Source organism: Canis aureus, chromosome 4 (assembly GCF_053574225.1).
Source record: "Canis aureus isolate CA01 chromosome 4, VMU_Caureus_v.1.0, whole genome shotgun sequence".
In the NCBI taxonomy this organism is placed as follows: domain Eukaryota; kingdom Metazoa; phylum Chordata; class Mammalia; order Carnivora; family Canidae; genus Canis; species Canis aureus.
The window spans coordinates 46,734,971-46,751,787 of NC_135614.1; the positions used below are offsets into that span (position 1 = coordinate 46,734,971).

The 16,817-nt window shown below is 35.8% G+C and overlaps 1 protein-coding gene across 1 annotated transcript in view; it reads right to left on the reverse strand.

Moving 5' to 3' along the window:
* The window catches only part of TENM2 (teneurin transmembrane protein 2), a 1,508,878-nt gene that overhangs the window by 1,440,025 nt on the left and 52,036 nt on the right, over positions 1 to 16,817 (reverse strand). Inside the window, exons 2-4 of the mRNA XM_077895600.1 lie at positions 5,735 to 5,861; positions 2,937 to 2,974; positions 1,620 to 1,717 (exon numbers count right to left, since the gene is read on the reverse strand). The gene's annotated coding sequence lies outside the window, so the exon portion shown is untranslated. The remainder of the gene's footprint in view (positions 1 to 1,619; positions 1,718 to 2,936; positions 2,975 to 5,734; positions 5,862 to 16,817) is intronic.

Sequence of the window (16,817 nt, forward strand, 5' to 3'; positions counted from 1 at the left end):
TGCAAAAATTTATCTTGTTTAACTTTTTCCTGTACAAATGCTAGGCACTTATTATACAACTGGGGGGCAAGCAAATGGAATCGCCCTGCCCTATACAACATTATTCTAGGCCATGGGTCAGCAAACTATGGCCTTTGAGCTAAGAATGGTTTTCACATTTTTACTTAAAAATGTTGGGAAAATGTTGGAAGAAACCAAAAGAAGAAGAATATTTTGAGATACATAATAATTTTATGAAATTCTAATTTTAGTGTCCATAAATAAAGTTTTACGAGAATGTGCCCATCCATTTATGTATTGTCTATGGCTCTTTTCATGTTTCGACAGAGACTGAATGGCTGGCAAAACCTAAAATATTTACTATCTGGTCCTTTACAGAAGTTGGCTAATATCAATTCTCAGGCCCTGGTGTATCATTTTTTTTGACTGACAGTGTCCGCTTTATTAGGGAGCTAGTTAGAAATGTAGAATCTTAGGCTCTACCCCAGACCACTGAATGAGAATCTATATTTTAACTGATTCCATAAGTGATGTGATTATTCCTTGAATTTCAAGAAGCCAGGATGGAGCAGTGGTTTTCAACTCTGGCTTGCATAAGAATCACCTAAGAGTTTACTGAAATACGTATTTCTGGGTTTTACCCCTAGGAAGTAGATTGGGGTGGGGCCTGAAAGTTTGCATTGCTAATAATTCCCCAGAGATGCTGACACTGCCCTTATTTAATCACACTTTAAAAAGCACTAAGGGACTCCCTTCCACCCCGGTTTAAATACTTCCTTTGAGAGATTTTCAATCATTATTCCAGCCACAACAAATTCTCTGTCCCTTCTTTGAGCTCTTAGACAACAAACAGGGCTTGATTTACATTTCTGTAATAGTATTTGGCCTTAGTAGATAACTCCAGTGGAAGGAACTTTCTATTTTACTAACTTAATGGCCTCTTGCTGTTTCTCAAACCTGCCAAGCACAGTCCCACCTCAGAGCTTTGGCATACTGTTTCTGCAGCCTGTCAGACAGGTCACTCATGGTTTTCTTCAAACATCTCCCATTCAGCAAGGCATCCTCTGACCTCACTTTCTAAAACTGCTTTCTACCCCCACTCCATCACTCTTATCTCATCTTGCTTTATCTTTCTTCATTGAACTTAATAGCAATTTACATTATGTATTTACTCAATGCATCATTTCTCCAACTAGATTATAAATTCTGTGGTATCAGGGACTTTGTTTTCATTTATTCAACGTTGATTTATTGAGCATCTACTGTGTGCTGGTTACTATTTTTGGAGTAGAAGACACATGGATTTACTTAGGAAAATGGCTATCATTCACTAGGCATTCAATGAGTATCTATTGAATAAATAAATGAATGAATTCCCTTTTAAGCCACTTGCACCAGAATTAAGGTAAACTGCACATAGCCTTTGTTGTTAAGCATAGTAAGTTACAAAAATACCTAATCAAAGTTAATATTCATTGGGTACTTATCATGCGGCAGGCACTTGAAATACTTACAAATTTTATTCTCATTTTCAAAGTTAGAAAATGTGAGAACTAAGGAGGCTATATAACTTTAAGAAGGTTAAACGTGTGCATAAAACAGGTAGTATAACAACACACCTGAAAGGATAACCATCACGTATTCTCCTTCCTCATAATGAAACTTGTAGATAGATTGGCAGGTTTGAGTGGCAGCTGAATGGCACCACAAGATTTATCTGTGAAAATTTAAAAACTCATTCACTAGTCACATCATTTCACAAAAAAAAAGAAGGTAGCTCTAACAAAGATACATATAACCAAATATAACAAAAATGGAAGTGAATAATTAGGTAGATAAAATATGACTAAGAAGTAGTAAATAGGAATAAAAAAATACAACTATGGAAATTACAGGTATTGTCACTGACCTTGTTATTTAGCTCTGAATTTTCTGGTATCTGATATGGGTTGAAATGCATGATCCCCACAGAAAAAGATATGTTGAAATCCTTAACTCTCTGAACCTCAAAATGTGACCTTTTTTTGAAATGATGTCTTTGCGGATACGGTTTATTAAGATGAAATCATCCTGGAGGAGGGTGAGCTCCTAATGTGACTAATGTCCTTATAAGCAGACAGCTACATGAAGACAGGGGACACACAGAAAGCACCATGAAAGGATTGATGCAGAGACTGTAGTGATGCATCTGGGGGCCAAGGAATTCCAAGAATGGATGGCCACCCTGGAGGCTAGAAAATGCAAGGATATTCTTTTTCTCTGCAGATCTCAGAAAGAGTTTGGCCCTGGGGACATCCTGGTTTTAAATTTATAGTCTCTGGAACTTTAAGACAACACGTATTTGTTATTTTAAGCCACAAATTTGTGGTACATTGTTGAGGCAGCCCTTGGAAAAGAAAAAAAAAAAAAAGATCTTCTAGAAAAGCAGAATATAAGAAGTAAACTTATTTTAGGAATGAAATCTTTACATGTGATATTTAGTGGATTCCTACAGAAAGAAAATGAATTTGCAGTGATTTCAAAGAAGAAAGACATGCTGGTAGCACAATTACCTAACAATACAACAAGACATATTCAGTTCTAGTGAAGGCTGGCATATGGGTGTGTGACTTGCTCTTGAAAGGGTCCTGTGCTTGGTCTAATATTCTGCTCTCAGTGTTCTGAAATTCTTCATAGTTTTTGAACAAGGTCTCCATATTTTCATTTCACTCTGGGCCTTCCAATTAGGTAGCTAATCTGGGCTCTAATAATAAAAGAGTATAGGTGTTAGTACAGGAGTTATTGAATAAACTAATAAAACAGAGTGTGGAGCCTAAAATATGACAGAGATAGTATTTCAGATCGGTAGGGAAACAACAGACATTTTCATAAATGTTGCTGAGACCATTGGTTATACACATGGAAAGATAGGACTAATTTGGAGCCCAAATACATACCATAGTTTAAAGAATCAATTCCAAGGACATTAAAAGACCTAAATGGGAAAGCAGAAATATGTTACACTGAGAAGACAATATTTGAGAATATCGCAGTGTTCTTGGGTATAGGAGACTTCTTGAATGAGTTGTAAAAAAACAGAAATCATTAAAAAATTGATAAATTCATCTATGTTATAATTAAGTACTACTTTTGCATGTACTCCTTCTGCTTTGGGGAGATGTGAAATTTGAAATCGTACCTATGAATGTCAGGGCCTTGATCTTGGATTAGTAGCCCAAATGGGCAGGGTTCATGTCCAGAGCTGAGCTTTCTGACTTATTTTCTTTCCTAAGTGCTTTCCCTTCTTTTGTGGAACTTTTGGATTACATGTCAAAAAGGAGTGAGGACCAGTGAAAGAGGATGGTCAGTGAGTTAGGAATCATCTTTGGGCTGACTCATCCGTAAGTTTAGCTACATACAGGAGAGATTGTTCTAATAAATAGACTAGGGTAATGGGAGCCAGATTTCTCACTGTTGGAGAAAGGAATTAGGAACTTGGAACAAAAAAGACTAGACTAAACTCTGGTGCTCGATAAGCATCAGAGAATACCAAGATTAAAAAAAAAAAGAAAAGAAAATACCAAGATTTTTAACTTGTCTACCTACATATATAGGGGTGTGTGTGTGTGTGTGTGTGTGTGTACACGTGCACATTCAAGCACATACACATATAGATCTGTATTTCCTATCTGTGTTTAATAAAAGAACCTAGAAGCGATGATACCTCAGTAGCAGTGAACCTACTGAATACCCAAATCCGAGTTTCTAAATACTATCTTTCACTAAAAGAACTTAGACTCCATAAAGAAATGGCTGACTGGGCAGCCCGAGTGGCTCAGCAGTTTAGCCCAGGGCCTGATCCTGGAGACCCTGGATCTAGTCCCATGTCGGGCTCCCTGCGTAGAGCCTGCTTCTCCCTCTGTCTGTGTCTCTGCATCTCTCTCTCTCTCTCTCTGTCTCTCATGAATAAATAAATAAAATTAAAAAAAAAAAAAAAAGAAAGAAAGAAATGGCTGACTTGACAGGAAAAATATAAAATGAGCCTGCTAAAACTACCTGAGCTAGAATGTAAGGAAATACACAAAGAATGACAAGGCCATATCAAAGGTCACAGAAGCCGGTTTGAAGGGGCTTCCATCAGCTACACCCTTGGATAATTTTACTATGGAAATAGATAGTGGTAGTAAAGGATTGCAAACCTTTGAGTTAAATAGGAATGCATAAGTCTATATTGATATAAGTAAACAAATACTAATCAATTAATTAATTAATTAAATGGAAAGGAAGGAAAAACTCTACCTTGCAGTAGTTTGCTAACCGATAAATCTAGATAGAATTAGAAAATCACCACTTGTCAAGCACCTGTGTCATAAGTCAGGAAAAGAATCACTGATGGATCCTAAATCTGGTAGGTGAAAGAGGAAAAGGATTTGTATAAAATTTCAAAGAATATCCTCATAATATACTAATAAGTGACTTATCAATAAATTAATTGACAATAATTAATTGGCATTGACATCCAAATTAATTAATTTTAGAGGATAGGTTTCTGCCATTCAACATCCTAACCAAATGATAAAAGTTAACATCACTAGTAATGGGACAGATCAATATAGTATGCCTCCTGATATGATGCATCAAGAATAGCACAATATGACTTCTGTAGAATTCAAAGCAAAAAGCATGGATGACAAGACAATATCACATTCCAAATTAAGAGACAGTCTACAAAGTAATTTGCTTATGCTTCTTAGAAATGTCGAGGTATGAAGAGAAACAAAGACAGAGGAACTGTTCTGGATTATAGAAGACTAAAGAGACATGAGAAACAAATGTGCTCCTGGACTGGATCCTGGGACTATAAAGAACACTATTAATTATATCAAAACCTGAATGGTATCTTTGGACTAAAGGTGATAATTGGGCCAATGTTAATTTCTTGATCTTAATGGATGTCCTATGATTATTCTTTTACATAAAAAAATACACACTGGAATATTAAGAGGCAATGGGGCATCATGTCCCAACTTACTATCAAATGGTTTAGAAAAATGAATTCTAAGTGAAGAGTATATTTGATCTCTGTATATAGTTGTGCAACTTTTAAGTGCAAATCTAAGCTTATTTCAAAATAATTGAAAAACATTAGTTCTTTTATCATAAGACATAACTGCAGCTACAATTTGGGAGAAGATATTTGTAATACAAAACCGATATTAACAAGCAGAGAAGGAATTCCTATGAGTTAGTAAAAAAAAAAAAAAAAAAAAAAAGAAGGATCCAATCCAGTAGAGAAATAGGCAAAATGACCACTAACTTCACAGAATTTTTCAAATGGCCTATAACATTTGAAAAGATGTTCATCTCATTAATAATCAGGGAAATGCAAATTAAAACAACAATGGGACATCACTCATTCCCATTAAGACTGATAGAAATTTAGAAGTGAGATAATATGGATCACCGACCGGTAAAGATGTGAACAACAGAATTCTGATTCTTTTAGTGGAAGTGAAATTTAATGCAACTACTCTGACTACAGCTTGACATCACTAGTAAAATACTAAGTTAAATACAGACTGTATTGGTAGATTGTATTACTGTCACTAAATGTACCCTCACATTTGTCTGCAGTGCTCCTCTCTGCATTTTACATGCCACCTTGCTGAATTCAGACTTGGCCATACTTTAACATTTAAAATATGAATGGAAGTGTTGGGTATAGTGTTGTCTAAAAGTAGAAGCTTTTACTCACAAGTTGTTGTATGTTCCAGTCTTTTTCCTCTGGCACAATCATGGCAATATTACCATTTGAGGCTTCTCTTTCAGACTGGTCCTAGACTGACGAAGTCAGGGGGCAGATCCCCAGCCTACAAATAATGCTCATATAACAAGAAAGAACAATAAACTTCCATTACTATAGCCACTGAGATTTGGCGTTGTCCTTATTTAATTAGATATCCAGCATATTCTAACTTACACTACAACCCTATAATGCTATTAACAGGTATACTAACTATATAAACTTGCAAATGTACACCAGGATGTATTTTTCAAAATATTGGTAGCTCCACTATTTGTAAAAAGAAAATAAAAGAAAGAAAGAAACAATTTTAATCTTGATCAAGAGTGAAATGAATAAATAAGTTGTGTTGTTGTCACACAATGGGATAAATGATCTACAGCTACACACTTCAACAAAAGACAAGTTTCAAAGATATCATATTGAGAGAAATAATAAAGAGAAGAAAATATACTGTATGGTTTCAATTTTTTAAAAAGAGGTAAAACTAAACAATATATTGTTTATTGAAGCATACATGGGGTAAAAATTATTTTAAAAAAGCAAAGAATGAACACAAAACTTAAGATAGCAGTTACTATGAGAGACGGGGAAGAAAAAAGACATGAATTTAAGAAGCATAAAAACTCTCAGATGTGACAATGTCCTATTTTCTTAGCCTTGTGTAAGTACATAGTGATCATTTTATTTTGTTCTTTAAATAATATATACATATATATTTTTATGCAGCAATTCATGTACAATATATCTCACAATAAAAAAAGGAGGGTAAAGCTTTCTGGATGAGGAAAGTGTAAATTTTCCAAGATACCTAAATATCAATAATATTTTCCATCATCTTATTTCTAAGTATTATTTGTTAATGCAATTAATTTAGATTTTGTCAGTATAGACATAGTGTCCCTTGAAGGAGAATTTTCCTCAGCATTTTTACTTAGTAGCAAAAATTTCAAGCAATCCACATCATTCCTGGTGAATTCTAAGGAAGGTGTGTGTGTGTGTGTGTGTGTGTGTGTGTGTGTGTGTGTGTGAATTTGTTTTTATTTAAAGTTTAAGTCTAAAAATAAATAGAAATATTTTTATTGTTTTAAATAGCAGAACCAAACTAAAAGGAAGGCTAGCAACTCAGGTATTGTGGAGTGTCACGGTATTCATTGACCAGAGCCAGATCATAATGTAGTGAATATGTGCACAGATGGAAACCACTTCAGAAGCATATCAGAGAAATGCAACTCACATATTTTTTACCTAAAATCCATAGGGCACTTGCTGTATCAAATGCAGAAATAATACAAGTGGGGAAAAAAACAGTATAAAGACATCACAAAATGTGGATAACTTTTGTTTGAGGGACCTTCTCAGACTAAGTGAAGTAATATTTTTTCATCCCATTATGCCTGATTATTTTTTAAAAAAAAGTCACAGACAAAAATATAAGGTAGGTGACTGAAAGGTAAGTCAATGAGATTGACCAAAAGAAAATGCATTTCCTTTTTACCTCAGAGATCATGACCAAGTCCAAATGCCTAGGAGAAATCCAAATAGGATACCCTTTAGAGGACTTTTTAAGTGAGAGTTACATCAGGTTCTTCAACAGCTGCAGAGATTAATGCAGCTATAAGAAGTATTATAACACTAATACAGATGACCAAATAGGAGAAACACATGATCAGCACAAAGGGTGAGCATACAAATGACCCAGTTACCAAACAACCAGAAAAGGGCTAGTAATATTTGCTGAGAATGAATATCTCAAGATCTGTGGTCAAGTACATGCTCAAAATGAGAGCTGGTCAGGTCAACATCTTGGTTGGTGGCTTGATTACTCTGTAATTTGGATAATAAATAGCAATTCTGACTTGGAAAGGAAATGCTGCCAAGAATTTAAAGGGCTGCAAAATGGTCCCAGATTGATCAGTTGATTCATCCATCTGCCTGCTCATCTATCCATCCATCCATCCGTCCGTCCATCCATCCATTCACAATCAGTAATTCATTCATTAAATTATTCATTTATCAAATGTCATCTGAACATAGATAGGCTAAGCTTTATATTGAACTCTGGTAATTCAAAAAATTGTCAGTGAATAGAGACACATTCCCTACCTTCAAAGAGTTCATAGTCCAGTGCAGAATTTTTCAAACTCAGCACAACTCACGTACAAAATTAATAATTCTTAGCAGTGAGAAGCTGTCTCGTGTATTGAAGGGATGTCAACCTGGCTTCTACTCACTAGATCCCCCATCCTCCTCCTCAGTTCTAACAACCAAAAAATATCCCCAGTTCTTTTGTTAAATGTCCCTGGAGGGGGATAAACAATCCTGGTTGAGAATCACTGGTTTAGCAGAGGAGGCAAATGTGTTCACAAATATTTGAAATCCAGTCTAAAAATTCTGATAATTAAGAACTATTAAACAAATGATAACACAATGAAGACACAGAAAGTGACAATAAGAGCCAGGGAACAAAGTGGAAAGAGAAAGTGGGTAGCGGCAAAGAGGGAGAAGGACAAACAGAGAGAAAAAGAGAGATAAAATTCAAACTCCTGACCACTTCTGTGCTGGGACTTAGAGAAAGAATAGACTTTATTATTTTCAGAAGACATAGCTCTGCAATGCAAAGAATGCATTATCTACACCAGGTTAACATACTCCTAGTTTCTTTAATTTCTTATTATAAGACTAATGAATATTTTCCAGCAGGTATAATGCGTCACTGAAATATTTTCAGCTAGAAAGTGACAACCATTCCCTCATTCATTCACTCACTCATTGAGCCAACCAAATTACCAAGCGTTGTTTCAGGTATGGCACTAGGTTTCTGAGGACATGAGATGAAAAAGATACAACACTTGCACTTGAGAATATAAAAAGTCTAACAGAAAACAATTTAGCCAAAAAATATTTTTCAATTCTTTATAAACTAGCTTTCTTGCTAAGTAATAGACAATTTTAGAAAGTTCCTGCCTAACTATTTCACTAACTTGCCTACCACCTGACTTTGGAGCTCAGTCTATAAATGAAGATACGTGAACAAATAGTTATGAAATTCAATGTTAAGCGCTTTGGTGGTGGTATATAAAAATATACTCTGAGAAAAGTGGATCATCTTTGAGGACCTGTAAGGCTTTTGGGAAGTCATATCATTTAAACTGTTCCTAAAGGACAAAGAAAAGAAATTCATTATTTGGAAAAGGGGTAACCAGTAGGTGGAATGGCAAAATAAAAAGATACAAAAAATGTTAGAATGCTCAGGAAACAGCAGGAATTCACTATTGACCTATGACCAGAGTGATAGGGTTATTATCATAATGACTTATTTTCTAATACTCTGTTAATAGCTAGGAGCAGGTAGTTCAGTTCAATAAACAACTGATACGCAACAACACTGGTTTAATGCAAAGACTCCCCTCTTAACACACACACCTATGGACAAGGAAATGCTTCTAAGACTACACTTTTCTTGAATTTTCTGGATGACCAAGATAACTATGTCAGATCTTTCTATTGTAACCTAGAGACCTCAAAATGTAGTCAGCAACCCCAGTGCCTCTAAAAGCACCAACTTCGGGATCCATGGGTGGCTCAGCGGTTTGGCGCCTGCCTTGGGCCCAGGGTGTGATCCTGGAGACACGGGATCAGGTCCCGCGTGGGGCTCCCTGCATGGAGCCTGCTTCTTTCTCTGCCTGTGTCTCTGCCTCCCTCTCTCTCTCTCTCTCTCTCTCTCTCTGGGTCTCCATTGAATAAATAAAATCTTTTTAAAAAAATAGAAGCACCAATTTTGGCCACGATTCTGAAAGTTCCTTTGTCTACTCAGACGGACCAAAACACAGGCTGATAGATGGAACTTAATTAACTGAATTAATTCAATTCTCTTCTACTACATTTTAATCTGTACTGTGGAACACGCACCACAAAAACAATAGTACTGAGATCAAAGACGGTGCATGGCTCGCTCTAGCACAGCAAACGTCATGGACCTGCGGATATGTGAAGACTTGCTGATACTCCCCTTGCAAAGGGCTTCAAGAAAATGAATGACATTGGTATGTTCACACAGTACCTTGTGTGACTCATTCATCTCTACCACAGTTGCGGGCTTCTTCTTGCACCGTCACCAGAACAATCAGATCCCACAACTTACATACAGAAGGGACTAACAGGCATTTGGTATACCACAGTGCATGGCACGGGAGCAAAGGAAGACTCTCAGGGTGTTGTGCACCTTCACAGTCAGAAGCCAGAGTGGCTAAGCACTGCTGCTGGCCCCTCTCCTCACCTTCATGTTCCCCTCCACCCAAGTACTGCTGGATGCTCTCAGCTCCCAGACACTTGCAGAGCCAACACCTCTGGAATCCTCCAAGTATTTGTCTGTTAATGAAACTGATGGACAAGAAAGCAATCGAACTGGTCTTTTAAAATGCATAACTCTGAGTAGGCTGAGTGAGGGGAAAAAAGAGAGGAGCTGCTGCTAAAGGCCAAGGATTCAAGGTTAGAGTCTTCCTTAACTATGCTGATTTTATTAAAGAAGAGAACACAGTCTGTGATGTGCAGAAACATCTATGAGGTATGGATTGGACTAGCCCTTGTTCATCAGCCTAAGAATTGCAGGAGGAGCACAATCTTATGTTTATTCATCACTGGCAGATGCTAATACATTTCTGGATCGACATTTGGCAGAAATATGAATAAACACAGAGAATTCACAATCAGATATCAGAGCTAGAAAGCTGAATACTACTGATGGATTGATTATGTTTTCGAGCTATTTAGATAATTGGACATACTAAGTACAGAGCTTTCTGCAATGATAATGGACCTGTCCCGTTGTGGTCTATTTAACAAACACTTGGACTATTTTTTTAAAGCTTGTTTACATTCCTGTACATCCTGGCTTTATTGATATTCTGTTCTTTGAATTACAGTGTCACCCTAGCAACGCTCCAGAGAAAGTTGAGGAGGGCATTATCATTGTTAACCCACGTTTTCAAAGTGAAAGAAAGCAAACCCCTTCCAGGCTGAATCAGGAACCGGTCTTTCTTATCCTATTATGCCTAAATATGCACCCACGTTTGCTTGTTGGTCAAAGATAGGAGTAACAAGGAGAGAGATGTTTGTATCTCCCGTTTTTAAACAAAAGTATCTTGTGTAAATATTTTACTGCAGATCACTGCCTGACAGTCTCCTCTCCAGATCTTTCCAGACCTCACATCCAATCTTCCAGGTCTCAGCTCAAGTGCCCTCTCTTCTCAGAAAGTTATCAATATACCTCAAGTAGATTCCCAGTAAATAGGCTTTATCTAGTTCTTTTCATAGCATTTACTATCTGAATTATTATGCCTTTGTTGTTCCCACATTATTATATAAATCCCTTAAGAGCAGAGACTATGGGCTATCTTTTCACAACATTCTGTCCCCACAGTCTAATACTGTGCCTGGGAAGTGGTTGGTAAATAATAACTATATGCATATTTCATGAAATTTTAGGACTGTAGACTCTTAAACAGAGCCAATCCTTTGCTACAGAATATGCATGGTCAGGTTGTATCTACTTGCCCAGTTCAGTGGGTGATTTTCATTCTCTTTGCAACATGGCATCTGGTGCTTTAGGCAGCAGGATTGTGTTGGGCCACATTACTTGGACAGTCCATTTCTTTACAGAAATCTATGCCTGGTTCTGATAGATTTTTATGGTCCCCGTTAAAAAATTCTACAGCTCCTCTAACTTTCTAAGATCTCTTCATTGACCACTTCAGTAATTTTGCCTGAGAAAGGAGTGTTAGCATTGGCAACCAAAATTCTTATGGTGCAATGTAACCTACAGATGATGTTTTTATTCTCACCTCTAACATTCCCATAGATTCATTGTGTCAGTTCTTAACTAAATATAACATTCTCCTTGAAATATATCTCATTTTTGGCTGAAATGGTATTCACGTACTGCATGAATTGTGGAGACACTTACAAGGTTTTGTATGAAGAATAGTTAAAATTCTGGATGGGGGGAATATAAATAATATTATTTACTTCAAAGGTACAGAGCTTGATATTCCCCATCTTTATAGAAGTGAAGAATCCTTTTAATTATCAGATAGTCCCAGGCAATTTTGTCCCCTGGGTATAAGCATAACAGTTAAATTCAAATTCCACATGATTTCCCTATAATTCATAAGCTACTTTATGGACTTGATAATAACTTACAGTCTATATTTTTGAAATTGTAAACAGTGAGAATGGTTAGATTATTCATTCTTGATTTCTTGATTTATTTATAGCATTTCTTTGGTTTTTCATCTCATGAAACTTTAAGGTAGCTCTTCCTCCCAAGCAGCAGTACCATTAGCAACTTCCTTAAACAGCAGGAATGGAGGGGATGGCCTCTCTGAATCAGTTCCATTTTGAATCTTTGGCCCTTAGGTGTTTTGGAATTCAGTTTATTTTTCAAATGCACATACAAAAATAAAATATTGGGAGAAGGCAGGAAACTATAAATGTTGTTTGAAGTAATCTGACAGATTCCCTGAACATTTATTTGTTTTGTTTTTACATAATCAATTTATAAAAACAGGGGGTTTGGAGTTGTGGAGTGGCACTCTCTTAATCCCTGTGCTCCTTAGAACTCAGACTGAATGCTACAATTCAGGTCAATCTTTGTTATGGTGTTAAGAGGTGAATATCAGAATTTTGATTTTTCTTTCTTTTGTTCTCAGTAGAAGGAAAAAAAAGACTAAAATTCCTACTGGTTATAAAAGACAAAAACAAAAAACTTAGAAGCTGACCCTGTGGAAGATGGGGAACTTGTAGGTTTCCTCAGTAGTGAGAAACGTTAAAGTAGCTCCTCTTCAGTGTTGGCTCTATACTTTGAATATGTCAATAGAATAAAAGGAAGTTTACTCTAAGATGGAGGAGGGGATAGGTGGGAGCCACAAGGAGTATGGGAGTTTGCAAACAGGGCATGAAGAGAGAACAGGCTACTTTTATTTAGATTATATATTTCCTTGAAGTGGTTTGTTACAGGCTTCTTTGGGGTCTGAAGTGATGGACTCTAATAGGAAGAAGTCTGTGCTAAAATGTAGATCATAGGCATAGTGCAAACCTCAATTTCTTTATGTATAAAATGAGGATAATAAATATATTCATCTCCTAATATTGATGTGAGGATGAAATGACTTAATATATGTAAAGTCCTTAGTGCCTATCACAGTTAAGAACTATTACCTATTATAATCACTGTATTATGAAAGCCCCATCTGCAACCCACAGACTAATATTTAGGATTACTCCTGCTCATATGCTCAATTATGTTACCCCTCCTTTATAATAAAATTTATTTATTTTTTGTGTTGCATATGGTTGAATTATCCCATGTTAAATGAAAATAGAATCCCCCAAAGAATTTACAGATTTAATAATTGTGCCTTTTTCCTTGAAAAGATGTTTTAGCCAAAGAAACAACAAGCCATATACCAAAGATTCTCAAATGACAATATCTGAGTTGAACTTTGAGGAATCATCCTGACTTATTTTATTCAATCACCTTATTTTTTTTCCTCTCTTTCCCCTAAACATCTGAACTTTACATTGGGTTTAAATATGAATCAATAGAAGATGAATGAAATATTAGTTTCATCTTTTCACCAAACTTTCTCATTTAACAGTATTTTCAAAGAATCATTTTTAAAATTACATTTTTAAGGCAATTTTCCCACTTGTATTATGTTTTTGAAGTTCATTGTTCTTGGGAGGTGAAAGATTCCAAATGCTATAAAGCAAAATGTCACACTGCAAGTTGTAGGCAAGGGTAATAAACTTGACTTTTCCTTGTAGTGCATTTCAATTAGGTACTTTGCTACCTGGGGCATGCGGATTATTGCATTTCCTTTTGCAGGTGAATCCTACAACTGTTGAATCATGTGCATTCAAGTATCAATTAATGACAAATAAATATAAAAGTGTGGTCTTCAAGAAAGCAAATTCCATGGATGAATAAATTTGTTAACTTAGATTCCAGCAGTCTTATGAAAAATCCAACGTATTTAATTTTGCCCATGTAATTTTTCTCCATCCTCATTGTGTAAATTAAATCTGGTTTATTCTGCTATTAATACATGCAAGAAACAAGAAACCTGTTGTGAAGTACTTGTGTTAGCAATGTCATGGGCTGTCACAAAACATTTTGATGTAAACTAATAGTGGTTAATTAGTAATATTTACTTACTTAGTGACAATTTTGCTTTCAGGCCAAAACATATCTAATTGCCAAAGGGCAGAATAATCCATTAGTATGAAATCAGGTCACGAGAAAGAATTGACAGAACCTGCAAGACTTCCCAGTGGAGCTGGTAACTGAGTAACACACTGGACAAAGAATGTGAATTCCCTAATTGATAAAAATAAACTGTATAGAAACGAACTTGTAAAGCACAAAAGTCAACGAGCAAAGCAGCTTTAGTTGAAAATGGAAAAAAAAAAAAGAAAAGATCATTTTATGATTTGCATGAGGGATTAATAATAAAAAAATCTCTTCCCAAAGGATGAGGCATCTGATGTAATTTTGTATCTCAGGATTATAAGATAAAATACACAATGAAAATTCATCTAAAAATTTGCTTACATAAGGTGATTCACAATCATGTAATCCTTTCCAACCCATATAATTGCAACAGTGGAAATATTAAGCTTACAAGACTCAAATATTAAAATTGTGGAAGATTCAGGGGCCCATGATATATGTCTAATAAATCACAGAAGAAAAATTCTGAAATTACAAAAACTTTAGAAAATATACATTATTGTGTGCAAATAAAAATATTAACTCATTTCTTTGACCTAGCCAAATGACAAAAATCATAATCTCCACATATACAGAGAGGCCAGAATTCTCCATGACTTGCTTTTGCCTTTAAATGTATAAACATAAGTATGTTTATCAGATTCTCCAAACCTCTATCCTCAGGTCAGAGAAGTTGACTCATGATAATTTAGTTGAGTTAGATTTACATAGCACTTTCTCGGTTTGTAAAACATGTTTAATTTTCAAAACAATTTGATTTCATATTTAAAACAACCTTATGAAATAGCTGGCATCAGCATTAGCAGCACCATTTAAATGACAGGGAGAAATGAACTTGGTTGATACACAGTGACTTGTCCAAGGCTGTGAAACTGGGAAGAGTCAAAATTTCTCATGTCAGGTTCTCATGCCCTTTTACTGTGCTAGAAACATATACATATATGCATAGGTACTTAAGTAAGATGTATGAAATTCTGACTTGGCTGCTTCTTCCTTTTTCTGAACTTCCATTTGGAATTGCATTGATATACGTGGACACTTTAAAATGCTTGATTTTTATACTAAATTAATTTCCTTTTTTTGTAAAACTTTCAATGAATATTGTATGAACCTGAGGCAAAGATGCAGAATCAGTTTTAAGATTATTTTGCATAACACAGTTGCACAATGTAAGTAATACTACCCAGAAGGGAAAAGAGCATTTGATAACATGGTGTGCTACTTTTCAGGATTTCAGCTTTGGCCTGCTCTCAGTGTCATGTACAACCAGCAAGGCCATCTTCTAAAATTTAAATGTCTCACACACATTAGCTGAGGGAATGATGAATTCCATTTTGAAAAATAGTACAGTGGGTTTCAAATGCCACTTCTGAACCATTCCTTAATTGCCTATCTAAGAAAAGATTCAATTGGAAAAAAAAAAAAAAAAAGATAATTTTAAAATTGAATAGCTGAAGAATACTTAAATATGTAGGTGATACTGAATATCTCTTAAAAATCTTTTTCAAAAATATAAATGTGTCTAATTGTATTAACCATGAACTTTTATGAAAAAAGAAGAAAAGCTTATCAATTTTTGGCATCAAGAGAAAAAATTCTGCCTTGGGGCAGATTCTGCTTTTCTTATGCAAAAGAGGAGGGCTAGAGGCAGTATGTAGGAGGTAGGTTTTCCTGTCTGAGCCAGTTCATCATTCACTCTTCTTTTCCTCAGCCTAAAGAACTAACAGTCTTTACTTGAATACCTCTATTCTCATTACTAACAGGAGAAGTAAGCAGTTGAATGCTGTGTGACTAGCTTATGTTCCCACAGCACCCCTACTTTTCCTTCACAGAATTTACTTAACACAATTTCCATGACATAATTAATTGTTAATCCATCTGTTTCCAGATGGGATACATGTCTCACTACTGTAGCTTGAATATAGAAGGCACTCAAATATCTATCTGTTCAGTGAATGTTGTGAATCATCATAATAGACACTTACACAACATCTGCTTTCTACTGTTTGTTTTTTTATTGAACTTCCCTTTCACTTTTTAACTCTCTTCTCCCTATCACTATCACCAACTGTGACTGCACTCTCCAGATCTCACTCATCTTTCATCTTGGCCTGTGGTAAATGCCTATAAATATGGCATGAATGACCACTCTTCACACTGCATAGGTGGACTCTAAATGTTCCTTATGGGTCCTCCAAAGTGTGTTTTAAATTCCCAAGTATCCTCCTCAAGAGTAGGGTTGATATTTTTTAATCCTGGTTTGGGTAAATACTAGTCTGAATTTAGCACCTGCTCCCTCAGTACGAGCTGGTCTTAAAAATGTTCTCAAGTATCATCAGCACAGATAAAAATATCATTTAAAATCAGTTTGGTGTGGTCTAGAGGGAATCTTAGCTCCAAGTTCCCATTCAGCACATGCTACATCACGGAGTCAAAACTAAGCCTCTGGTATACTGTGCACAAAGGAGATCTAAAGAGGTGATGATTTCATTTTACACAATTTCCCGGTTCCTCTCTTCCACACACAGTCAGGGGTACAGTTCTCTCAAGTGAAAATGGCACGTCTGTACTTCCCATGATTGAGAAACTTGTGTGACCATAATGCTGGTTTGCATCAACTTTCTGATTTGTGAGTAAACTCATTCTTTAGCAGGTTGGTGGTTTGGCCTCACAGTCAGTGAGACTGTCAAAAGTGAGCAATTATCTTTCTACCTTTACTTAACTCCACCTGGCACCTACTCT